This window comes from Rhinoderma darwinii, chromosome 13 (assembly GCF_050947455.1).
Source record: "Rhinoderma darwinii isolate aRhiDar2 chromosome 13, aRhiDar2.hap1, whole genome shotgun sequence".
In the NCBI taxonomy this organism is placed as follows: domain Eukaryota; kingdom Metazoa; phylum Chordata; class Amphibia; order Anura; family Rhinodermatidae; genus Rhinoderma; species Rhinoderma darwinii.
This window is the reverse complement of record NC_134699.1, coordinates 40,893,041-40,905,112: the sequence shown is the minus strand read 5'-3', so window position 1 is coordinate 40,905,112 and position 12,072 is coordinate 40,893,041.

Sequence of the window (12,072 nt, the reverse complement as noted above, 5' to 3'; positions counted from 1 at the left end):
CAACTCCTTGTTGTAAACCTTCCACACCAAAATTACCTATAACATTTTCATCTGCCATGGTATCTATTATTCCAATGTCAATATAACCATCACCTTCTATGCCTCCAGCAAAACTGTCCAAATCTACACCTGGTATTCCTTCAGGTACCTCTGCAACTATACTTTTTGTTTCGAAATTCACATCAATTACATCAACTTCTACATCTAGATCAGTTAGTTCTTTAACTTCATCTGAAATACCATCTACTATTTCAATTGCCCAATCAAATACATCAACCGTCTCAATGGCTTGAGTTGCAATGTTCATGTTTTCTAGTTCTCCAGCTATTTCTAAATCATCTTTTATCTCAAAAACCACTTCAAGTGATTCATCTAATTCAATGCCGCCTGTAAAAGCATCAATACCTGGATTTAGCATTTCTCCAGACAAATCTGAAAGCACATATTCTATTTCAATTCCCCCATCAAATACATTGACCAATCCAATGTCTTGTATTTTATAGTCCAGATCTACTAGTTCTCCAGCTTCATCTAAAAGATCATCTATTATTTCTGAGCCTATATCTATAAAATCATTAGGTACATCAGGTACATCTAAAATAGTATCTACCACTCCTATATCTAAAATATCATCTGACACAATAGCTCCTGTTAAATAATCCATATCCAAAACTTCTAGTCCTTCAGGTAGATTTATAATAGTATCTATAATTTCTAAGCTTACGTCTAAAACATTATCTAACTCAATATCTCCTGGTAAATTGTCTACATCGAAAACTTCTAGTCCTTCAGATAGATCGAAAATAGTGTCTATAATTTCTAAGCTTGTGTCTAAAACATCATCAAACCCAATAGCTTCTTGTAAATTGTCCATATCGACAACTTCTAGTCCTTCAGATAGATCGAAAATAGTGTCTATAATTTCTAAGCTTGTGTCTAAAACATCATCTAACACAATAGCTTCTTGTAAATTGACCAGATCGACAACTTCTAGTCCTTCAGGTAGATCTAAAATAGTCTTTATAATTTCTAAGCTTGTGTCTAAAACATCATCTAACACAATAGCTTCTTGTAAATTGTCCACATCGACAACTTCTAGTCCTTCAGTTAGATCTAAAATAGTGTTTATAATTTCTAAGCCTGTGTCTAAAACATCATCTAACACAATAGCTTCTTGTAAATTGTCCACATCGACAACTTCTAGTCCTTCAGGTATATCTAAAATAGTGTTTATAATTTCTAAGGATGTGTCTAAAACATCATCTAACCCAATAGCTTCTTGTAAATTGTCCACATCGACAACTTCTAGTCCTTCAGTTAGATCTAAAATAGTGTTTATAATTTCTAAGGATGTGTCTAAAACATCATCTAACCCAATAGCTTCTTGTAAATTGTCCACATCGACAACTTCTAGTCCTTCAAGTAGATCTAAAATAGGATCTAGAATTGTGAAGTCTATGTTTAAATCATCTAACCCAATAGCTTCTTGTAAATTGTCTGCATCCAAACCTAGTGACTCTCCAGCCATATCTGAAATATCAAGATTTGTCAGTAGTCCATCAAGCATGGAGCTTTGTGTATGTTCTTGTCCTGAAGTATCATCTTTCACCAAGAAGCCATTAAGAATGTCCAAAGGTAAAAATGCTGAGAAAGAATGTTTTAACAAGGTTTAATATATAAATTTGCTTCAATTATAAGTTCAAATTAGAACAAATAAACACGAACAAACCTACCAGTGGCCGTTCTAATGGCTGTGTTCAATAGGCCAAATGCAATATCAAATACAGGACATATCTGTTTTATTAACAAAAAGAAAATAAATTAGTGACTTTATGTGATTAAGTTTAAATTACCTGTTCAGAGAAACAGTGAAGTGCATTGTCTGAAGCAACAGATCTATGTACTGGACATACAATATACTGATTTCAAGAACAAAGGGGCTAAAACATTTGCTGCCGTACCGAGGCCCTAATAGTTGTAGTATTTGATGTGAATGGGCCTAAGCTGTCCCTGAATTACAGTACCAGATAAAGCCACATGAATGAGAGTGGTGCTATTCAGTATTGCAGTAGAAGGGCTCAATGCCTCTTTTGTTTGACTGTCTGGTTTACCCTAAAGATAGGCCATAATAAAGCATGAAAAACCCTTTAAGGTTGAGGAGTTCCAAAGAAAATGTATGTGGCTCTCATACCTTGCAGTAAAAAGTCTGAAAGAAATGTATGCATGCTAGAAAAAAATGGCATAATACATAATGGCTGTATCTGTGCCCATGAGTTCTGTGTTCTGAGCACACCAGAACACATAAATAGCCATAGTTATAAAGGAACAATTTACATAATATCCTGAAATGACGATACACCCGTGTAAATATCTTTTTTGTTCCTGCGACTACTGACCCTGACCTTACTGACTGACCTGTGACAAACTAGACTTCAAGTAAAAGGAGCTAAACAGCAATACCAGGCACAGCCCTTAGGCAATAGTGGCACTTTTTCCGGAACAAAATACTGACCCTTTTTTCTAATTTTGGGAAACCCCTTTAAAGGCATGGACATTGGTTCTGTTTGCTGGCTTAGCCCTATATATATATATATATATATATATATATATATATATATATATAGATATATATATATATATATATATATATATAGATAGATAGATAGATAGATAGATAGATAGATAGATATATCTATATATCTATATCTATATATATCTATGTGTATATATATATACATATATATATATATGTATATATATCTATATATATATATATATATATATATATATATATATATATATATATATATATATATATATAAATACTCTGGACAAGGCAGTGGCTTGTTGATGCCTGTCTAAAACCCAGAATCCAAGAACCATACCCAGCCAGTTCCTCCATAGCCTCAGAGTTAAGTCAAGTTGCAAACACAAATGCAAAATAATTGGAAAATAGCTAATTTCAGTATTTACAATATCTAAAAGGCTCCACTAAGCGTTTTATTGGAAGCACAAATGACAATAATTTTTGTTATACTGGATTTATTTTACTTACAGCAGCGGGTGGAATTTCATGGATCAATTTTTCTGCCATGTTAAGCACACTAGGATTAATGAGTAAAATATCAATGAGTACATATATATATATTATTACTATCTAGATGCATAGTATTACATAGGTGAATGTGATATTGTAAACAGTTCATTTATTGATCACATTCAATGACTTTGGATATAGAATGAACAATTTATAAGGCAGTTAATTCATCATGCCAAATATAATATTCGGGACATTAACATAGTAATGTAGCGTTGCCGATTACTTTTTAGGCTAACTTAAATTGGAAAATATATATGTCTTAGTAAAAATAAATTCAAGTTAACCTTTAGCAATGTTTAAACGGTCACTAACTTTCAACAATCTTTGCATAAATCAATAGTCCAAGCGAATATAAGAAACTTTGTAATATATCTTATTAGAGAAAAATGGCTCTTTCTCCACTTATCAGACTCCTCTCCTTCCTAACTCTTCAGTCACTTTGAATTTACTGCTTTTTCAGTCTCCTTAAGACTAGACAGACTATCAGCTCACTAGAGATAGGAGAGCAGGATTCTCCTCTTCCCTGTGTGCAGTGTATAGGAGACATGATAGCTATAAGGCCCTCTTCACACAGGATTTTGCAGACAGAAAAAATCTGCCTCAAAACTCCTTCAGGAATTTTGAGGCAGATTTTGACCTGCCTGCCCTTTCTTGCCATGTTTTTTGCCCGCGACCATTGAGGGCCACAGGCAAAAAAAAACGCTGTGGAAAGCGCTTTCTCTGTCTCCCATTGACTTCAATCAGCACCAAAAAACCCTGTGTGAACTTCCCCTTAGGCTTGAAAAAAACCTTCAGAATACAAGTCATATAATGGCCAGAAATAATGCCAGAAATAAAGTCACCTTAAAGTAGGTACGCTTTAAAGAGTTTGTCACGTCTCACCATTCCTCTTTATATCCCCCTCATCAGACCCACTATTTGTGAGTTTGAGTGGAAAGCCACAAAAAAGCAGCGGCTTGTATGTCCATGTATTAAACTGGTAATACTACATTTCGCCTATAGCGTCCCATCAACGTGAATATCCCGCTGTTGTGAACCCCCCCCCCGCCCCCTTAAAATCAGCCATTAGCCGCGAGTCTAGGAAGCCGGATCACCACTTGGGAGCTGCTCTAAAAAATAATGGAGTTGTCCGTGGTAAGAAAACCTTTTTTAAAGTAGTAACAGTAGAGATCTTCATAATCTGGATCAGCACAACTACGTCCACAAGTGTGAGTGATCTGATAATAAGGTTGTACAAAATTCTGATTTTCAGCTCTTACACTTTACTGTGAGTAAAATGCAGGCTAGAACAACTACTGTCCAAATGCCCTGCTTGGGACCGCCTTCCAAAAGCCGATCACCACCAGGTCTTCATTTAGAAATACGGTTATCTAGATGGGAATCGATTAATAAATTAATAACTTAAAATGATGATTATTTTCATGTGGTCTCTGAGTTTTACCTGCCAGTTGACTTACCCGAAACCTTTCATTTTGATTCCGGTAAAGATGGCTTCACATGTTTCAATCACTAACTCAAGGGCTGAACCAGTTTTCTTTAAGAAGACAGTTAATTCTATGTCAAGTTCAATACAGACACCCAGTATGTCTCCTAGACCCCTATAAAGGAATAATGATAATAACAAGAACATCAATAATAAAAAATATATATTGAAGATAATGATTAATGATTAATATCTAATATATACATTAAATTAATATATATATATATATATACACACACACACACACACATATATATACACACACACACACACATATATACACACACACACAATATATATATATATATATATCTATACACAGACACACACACACACACACATATATACACACACACACACACACACACACACACACACACACACACAGTGTATGTATATATATATATATATATATATATATATATATAAATATATATATATATATATATATATATATATATATATATATATATATATATATACGCACACACATACACTTGTCATGGTCAATACAATAACACAACAGATGTACATTTAAGCTAAAAGGGCTATTCACGCAATGGAGAAAAGCACCATGCCGCTTTAATGGAATGAGGGAATGCTGGAGCTCATACTGCAGCGTGCCATATCCATAAACTTTGCTTGTATTATATCTGTATAATAAAACAATTTACCCAGAATTACCACCCAGAGAAATCCTAGCTGTAATTGCGAATTTAAGTCCAAGGCCGTTTTCCATTAGGTTTACTTTAACACTTGGGAAGGTAATTTCCACGGCTCTGAAAGATAATTCCCAAAGGATGTATTAGTTTAGTGCAATCCTATTTATAATGCATTTACTTAAATATACTTGTTTTAATATTCAGAGAAAATACGGCAACAATGAGAACGTTGGTAAAAAAAAAAGTGGTATAGGAGGTAAGTTTTATAGTAAGATGACGATATAAGAAAGTTGCTAGAGAATGTGCGTATATTATTTTGAAATAGAGAACAATATAAGCAAAGAGAAACAAAAATAGAGATAGATAGAAAGATAGATATAAGATAAAATATGGAATGGTGCACGCCTCATGGATCCGACAAAAATTCCCTATCCAATGTACAAAAATACACAAAAGTAGCCAGCACTCCAAGTAGTTACTTGGAGTGCTGCCTGCTTTTGTATATTGATAGATAGATAGATAGATAGATAGATAGATAGATAGATAGATAGATAGATAGATAGATAGATAGATAGATAGATAGATAGATAGATAGATAGATGATAGATAGATAGATAGATAGATAGATAGATAGATAGATAGATAGATAGATAGATAGATAGATGATAGATAGATAGATAGATAGATAGATAGATAGATAGATGATAGATAGACAGATAGATAGATAGATAGATAGATAGATAGATAGATAGATAGATAGATAGATAGATGATAGATAGATAGATAGATAGATAGATAGATAGATAGATAGATAGATAGATAGATAGATAGATAGATATAGATATTAGATAGATAGATATTAGATAGCTAGATATTAGATAGATAGATAGATAGATAGATAGATAGATAGATAGATAGATAGATAGATATGAGATAGATAGATAGATAGATAGATAGATAGATAGATAGATAGATAGATAGATAGATGATAGATAGATAGATATTAGATAGCTAGATATTAGATAGCTAGATATTAGATAGATATATAGATGATAGATAGATAGATAGATAGATAGATAGATAGATAGATAGATAGATAGATAGATAGATAGATAGATAGATAGATAGATAGATAGATGATAGATAGATAGATAGATAGATAGATAGATAGATAGATAGATAGATAGATAGATAGATAGATAGATGATAGATAGATAGATAGATAGATAGATAGATAGATAGATAGATAGATAGATAGATAGATAGATAGATAGATGATAGATAGATAGATAGATAGATAGATAGATAGATAGATAGATAGATAGATAGATGATAGATAGATAGATAGATAGATAGATAGATAGATAGATAGATAGATATAGATATTAGATAGATAGATATTAGATAGCTAGATATTAGATAGATAGATAGATAGATAGATAGATAGATAGATAGATAGATAGATAGATAGATAGATAGATATGAGATAGATAGATAGATAGATAGATAGATAGATAGATAGATAGATAGATAGATAGATAGATAGATAGATAGATAGATGATAGATAGATAGATATTAGATAGCTAGATATTAGATAGCTAGATATTAGATAGATATATAGATGATAGATAGATAGATAGATAGATAGATAGATAGATAGATAGATAGATAGATAGATAGATAGATAGATAGATAGATAGATAGATAGATAGATAGATATGAGATAGATAGATGTTGTTATTTTCTGGCGACTTTAAAACAGAATGTAAATTTTTGCTACTTTGTACTACAAACAGTGTGTGAAGTCCAAGATTTAGATGACTAAAAGACTGCAGTGTTCATGGTCCAAACTAGTTTAAAAGCGAGCCAAATAGCTTATTATTAATAAACCAATAATCTATTTTGTATGTAATCATGGGCATGAGAAGATAATGACAGTGCAGGAAATTTCCATCTCTGACCTCAGTTTCTGACAAAACAAATGGGTGCAGGCTGTAGTCTTGTTCAGGTTACTGTTTAACTTTGTTCAGGGGCCAAGGATAATCTAATGTCAGACTGCTGACTACTTCTAATGACTTTAAGGGGTTGTCCGGCTTCAGCAAACTAATGTTATTTTTTGTATAACAATTTCCCAACATACTTTCTGTATTAATTCCTCATGGTTTCAAGATCTCTGCATGTTTTTATTTAGTAGGAGCATTCATTGTTTTATTCCAGTGTATATAACTCTGTCCAGAGTCATGTGACGGACACACAGGCGCATTAAAGTTGCAGTTACAATATGTGTATCAGAGTTGTGACTTCTACCAATCCGACCACCTGTGTGTTTATTACATGCAGAATTTTTTTCACTGGAAGTAAACAATGAGTGTTCCTACTGAACAGTAGCAAGCAGAAATCTTAAAAAACGTTATTCTATCATGTAGAAATATAGGCAATTAATGTTTCATATATATGTTTATATTTTGAAGAACATGTAAATAATTAGTTCTGTATATGCAATTATAAAGCTTACCCAATTGCTTTAGTTACTGAGTTAAAAAGTTCAGCCATGAGTTTTCCATCCAGCAGTCCTCCTATTAAATCACCACTTACAATTTCCCCTATCAAATTGCCATCAATAAGTCCTGCTAACATATCACCACCAAGAATTCCTCCCACAATACCATCCTCTCCAAGTAATCCTGCTAACATATCACCACCAAGCAGTCCTGTCACAATACCATCCTCTCCAAGTAGTCCTGCTATCATATCACCACCAAGCAGTTCTCCTATCATATCACCTCTTAGAATTCCCCCTATCAAATTGCCATCAAGTAGTCCTGCTACCATATCACTACCAAGCAGTCCTGTCACAATACCATCCTCTCCAAGTAGTCCTGCTAATTTATCACCACCAAGCAGTCCTGTCACAATACCATCCTCTCCAAGTAGTCCTGTTAAAATATCACCACCAAGCAGTGCTTCCACAATACCATCCTCTCCAAATACTCCTGCTAACATATCCCCACCAAGCAGTTCTCCCACAAGACCATCCTCTCCAAGTAGTTCTGCTAACATATTACCACCAAGCAGCTCTCCCACAAGACCATCCTCTCCAAGTAGTCCTTCTAACATATCACCACCAAGCATTTGTGCCACAATACCATCCTCTCCAAGTAGTCCTGCTAACATATTACCACCAAGCAGTTCTCCCACAAGACCATCCTCTCCAAGTAGTCCTTCAAACAGATCACTACCAAGCAGTCCTTCCACAATGCCATCCTTTCCAAGAAGTCCTTCTACCATATCATCATCAAGCAGTCCTCTCACAATGCCATCCTTTCCAAGAAGTCCTTCTAACATATCACCACCAAATAGTGCCCCCAAAGATGCATCATCTCCAAGAACTCCTCCTAACAAATCACCAATTAGTGCTCCTAGAGGTCCATCATCTTCAAAAAGTCCTCCTAACAAATCATCACCAAGTAGTTCTCCGAAAAGTCCATCATCTCCAAGAATTTTTCCATTTAGGAGACTTCCTACTACTCCTTGATCCCCAAGGACACCTCCTAGTAATCCTTTTTCCCCAATGAGACCTTCTACTAGTCTTCCGCCCCCAAGGAAATCTCCTAGTAGTCCATCATCACCAAGGAGACCTCCTACTGTTCCTTCTACCCCAAATATTCCTTCCAGTGGTCCATCATCACCAAGGAGACCTCTTACTATTCCATTATCCCCAAGTAGCACTCCTACTACTCCATCACTACCAAGGAGATCTCCTCCTACTCCATTATCCCCAAGGAGACCTACTACTACTCCTCCTTCCCCAAAGAGACTTCCTACTAATCCATCATCACCAAGTAGACTTTCTACTAATCCTTCATCCCTATTGAGCATTCCTAGTAGTCCATCATCACTGAGGAGACCTTCTACTATTCCATCTTTGACCACTCCACCAACAAGTTCTCCTACTAATCCACCACCAACAAGTTCCTCTACGAATCCACCACCAACAAGTTCCTCTACTAATCCACCACCAAGTTTTTCTACTAATCCACCACCAACAAGTTCCTCTACGAATCCACCACCAACAAGTTCCTCTACTAATCCACCACCAAGTTTTTCTACTAATCCACCACCAACAAGTTCCTCTACTAATCCACCACCAAGTTCTTCTACTAATCCACCACCAACAAGTTCTTCTACTAATCCACTAAATTCCTCTACTAATCCACTAATACCAACAAGTTCTTCTACTAATACTAATCCACCACCAACAAGTTCCTCTACTAATCCACCACCAAGTTCTTCTACTAATCCCCCAACAAGTTCCTCTACTAATCCACCACCAAGTTCTTCTACTAATCCCCCAACAAGTTCTTCTACTAATCCACTACCAACAAGTTCTTCTACTAATCTACCACCAACAAATTCCTCTACTAATCCACCACCAAGTTCTTCTACTAATCCAACAAATTCCTCTACTAATCCACCACCAACTTCTTCTACTAATCCCCCACCAAGTTCTTCTACTAATCCCCCAACAAGTTCTTCTACTAATCCACCACCAAATTCTTCTACTAATCCCCCAACAAGTTCTTCTACTAGACCACCAAGTTCTTCTACTAATCCACCACCAACAAATTCCTCTACTAATCCACCACCAAGTTCTTCTACTAATCCCCCAACAAGTTCTTCTACTAATCCACCACCAAATTCTTCTACTAATCCCCCAACAAGTTCTTCTACTAATCCACCACCAAGTTCTTCTACTAATCCACCACCAACAAGTTCTTCTACTAATCCACCAACAAATTCCTCTACTAATCCACCACCAAATTCTTCTACTAATCCACCACCAAGTTCTTCTACTAATCCACCACCAACAAGTTCTTCTACTAATCCACCACCAGCAAGTTCCTCTACTAATCCACCACTAACAAGTTCTCCTGCTAATCCACGACCAACAAATCCTAAAGGTAATTCATCACTAGGAAGTCCTCCTGCCCATACATCCCATCCAACAAGTTCTCCAGTCAATCCATTTCCACCAACATGTTCTCCTACTAATCCACCACCAACAAATTCTTCTACTAATCCACCACCAACAAATTCTCCTACTAATCCACCACTAAGTCCTCCTTCAACTAATCCATCACCAAAGGCTCCTCCAACCAATCCTTTACCACTCATAAATTCTCCTACCATCGCACCCAAATTGCCACTACCACCTTTTTTATCAGCTTCATGTTTTTCCCCACCAGTTACATGCTCTGAATTGTTATGGTCCTTATGCTTCTTGTTGGGATGCTTGCTCCCTCCTAATATTTCACTTAAACCACCAATTTTCTTGTCTTTCGATTTTTTGCTATTCTCTGCACTGACTATACCACCAGCCAAGTTAGAATCACTTCCTATTGCAGTATTGTCTCCAGACATAACCCAGTTGGCAGACTTAACATTTCCAGTTCCACCATCAGATGAAAACCAACTTCCACCAGGTTCACCTTTGAAATTAACTTGATTTAATCCATTGCCAAAGTCACCTTCCCAATTTTCCCAACTACCAACTAATTCAGCAGCACCATCACCAGAAAAACTTTTTACTTTATCAGCTACAATCCAACTAACGTCTGGTTTTGTAGCTTCATAATTAACTTTTTTCCATTTAATGTCAGACATTATTTCTGCATCTTTCGTGTTGTCTGGTATGCTCCAACTACCAGCTCCAGAATTGCCCCAAACAGACTTTGCTCCATCATTGATGTGGTCAGATGTACTCCAGCCATTGGTTACTCCAGATTTGGTCAAAGTAGAACTTGGTGCCCCTCCAAACAGACTAGTGGATTTGCCTACAGTATAATAAACAAATAAGTGCCACTGTTAATTAATTTTAATATTTACATGTATAATACATTTGCTGATATATCTGTTCAAATAAAATTAACGATGAAAATATTCATTGCTGGTATAAATATTATTATTAAATAAACAAGTTTAATTGTTTCTCCTGTTTTAAGTCATATTCATGGGGCTGTCAAATGACGACAGACCCTTCTGAGAAAGAAGCTGATCAGCTTAAGTTTGCTTTTTTGAATACCCCAGCAATCAGCTGGTATCACCAGAAGACATCGCGACCAACAAAACACTGTTACATGGCGGGCCATTCGGATGAATGGGTCTTCCAGAGATGGAGCTGCTGATACTCAGCAGATTTCCACAATGGTGATCCATAGGGCAGATGGCTGGGGTTTTCCTAATGTGACAACTTTTGTAAGTAAAACATAACTGTCACATGACAGTGGTACTGTAATTGTTGACTATTTAGCTGATCCTGCATATTACAGACTGACATAATTTTTGTTAATAGGGTTAAAAATAAATTACTAGAAGCGCTCTTCCTGGGACTCCAGCTCTGATCCTAACATCACTGTCCAAATATGGACATAGATGTCAGGGAAAACCCAGAGCCGGAGTCCCGGGCAGAGTGCTACTAGCGCTCTGCTCTGGGGAAGCCCGTCACATCCCTGTCCATATATGGACAGTGATGTCAGAGGCTTCCCCAGAGTCCTGGAGCAGAGCCTATACCAGCGCTCTGCCCGGACCTCCAGCTCTATGGAAGCCTCTGACATCACTGTCCATATATGGACAGTGATGTCAGAGGATTCCACAGAGTCCCGGAGCAGAGACTATACTAGCGCTCTGCCCGGTACTCCAGCTCTGGGGAAGCACCTGACAAAACTGTCCATATATGGACAGTGATGTCAGGGGATGCCATAGAGTCCCAGAGCATAGCCGCTTCTAGCACTCTGATGCTCCTAATTCGGCCTGCTTTCTCCTCTCC